Source organism: Manis javanica, chromosome 7 (assembly GCF_040802235.1).
Source record: "Manis javanica isolate MJ-LG chromosome 7, MJ_LKY, whole genome shotgun sequence".
Taxonomy (NCBI): Eukaryota; Metazoa; Chordata; class Mammalia; order Pholidota; family Manidae; genus Manis; species Manis javanica.
Genome location: NC_133162.1, coordinates 43042207 through 43044288, shown reverse-complemented (window position 1 = coordinate 43044288; position 2082 = coordinate 43042207).

Sequence of the window (2082 nt, the reverse complement as noted above, 5' to 3'; positions counted from 1 at the left end):
AAAGGGTTTGTGGTTGGGACCTGATAATGGGGGGAGTCTAGTAATCATAATGGTCAAGTAATTGTACATTAATGATATCAAAATAATAAATAAATGTAAGGGTCACAACCACATGTAATGTATGGATCTTGTTTGAATCTTAAATCAAACCAGCAGTAAGAAACTTTTTAACAATTTAGAAAATTTTAATATGGAATGGCTATTCCATATTAAAAATTATTACTTTCCATAGTAGTAATAATGACATTACAATTCTGTAATAAAGGCCGAATGTTAGAAATGCATACCAGTATATAAGTAAGATTGACAAAATGTTAGTAATTGCAGCTGGGTGTTCATTATTGTTCTTACTATTTCTGTATATATTTGAAATTTTTCATCATAAAAAGTTAAAATGAAAGGGCAGGTAAACTAAAAAGGAAAAAATAGGAATAAGGAAAAAAAATCCTATTATCCTAGTAATTCTTGTTTATAGAACCAAAGGGCTATCTGGTAAAAGTCCTTGACTCCTGCAATCAATCCTTGCAGCAAATCTGGGTTTATCTCATGCACACGTCCTCTGTTTCTCTGCAACACATATGAAGCACTTAGATGGCTTCCTAGGGACAGGAAATTGTGGGGATTTGTTTTTCTGTTAGGAGCACTGATACTTAGCACTACCCTGCAGTGAGACAGTTCTTTCATCTCAGAGTCATCCATTGTTGCCATTAAATTAAACTTAATAAGCTAATGGAATTGCCAGTGTTCTGCTAGCATTAGTGATGAAGTAGCTAACTACAAATTTAGATCAGGGACCACTTTTTACCTTAGTCATTACCAGAAATGACCAGCATGGCCTCTGGCTCCCAGGAAGAACTAATGTTTAATTGAACTTAAACTCTTAAGGAAAAGGTGCTACAATAATTTGAATGCCACTTAGCATGGTGAAAAACTGTGCTAAGAGATTATATTTAGGGACTCAAGTTCAGAGACTACTTCCTAAGACAATATTCCTTTACCAGTCACTAGGAATTTGGTTGGTGAGAAAGAAACAAATGAGAGAGTGTAGGGATAATAGAAGTCTGAAGCATCAAGTCAGGGTAAGGTTGAGAGGGAAAAAATTTGGCTTCACTGGGATCCTTGTTTAATATAGTACTTAAAAACAAATAAAAACCTTTTCCCTACCCTTCTTTTTATCCTTTTCCTTCATGTTATCTTCAGTGATAGTGCTTGCCAATTCTCAGGTGTCCCCACACCATAGAATGTCAGGGAGCTGGGCTGGCAATCTCCAAATCTGTAATGACTAAGGTTTTGTCTGGTGACATGTAATGTATAGATCTGTATGCTTTTCCTTTTTGTCTAAAAATGAAACTCCAGTAACCTTTGTTACTTTTCAGTGTTGTTTTTTTAATGAGTATTTCCTAATCTGAAGCCCTTACCCCTTAGTGTAACAATTAATAAAACACTAAACCATTTTAAATTTTGTGAAGAAAAGCACAAATAAAAACATGATGTATTGCTGCTTGAATTGGTAAGCACGTATCCTAAACCTTTTTTCTTTAGTAGATTTTGAGACCAAAGACGATAATGTAACAGATTTAGGAGCTCACTTCAAGAGAACATCATCCCCATTCCCCACCTGTCCTTACTACCTTTTTGTGTGCTGTTGTAAACTACTTGACCAAGACATTTCCTTCTGACCAGTTCCAACAATTTGGCTTTATCCCATTCTCATTTAGTACTTAATGGGATGGCAGCAACATCATGAAATCAATTCCTAGAAGTCACAAAAGATTTTGACATGAGGGGATGTCCCACATTTAGAGTTCCCTTCTGCATAAGATACTGGAGGCCTCATTGCGGGGAATTCTTGAGAGAAAACAATAGGAGGATGAGGGGTTGTGAGTTGCTGGGGGGTTTTCCTAAAGAAAAATAACAATAAAATAACCCTGTTGACTGTAAAGCAGTGCTTCTATCTGGGGTCAAGGCCAGAGCAATGGACACCTTATCTCACTCATCCTCTTCCTCTGATAAAGCACCAACCAATACTGAAGTCTTTACTCATGAGAGCCTAAAGGCCTTTTTATAAAATTGCTTGAAAAA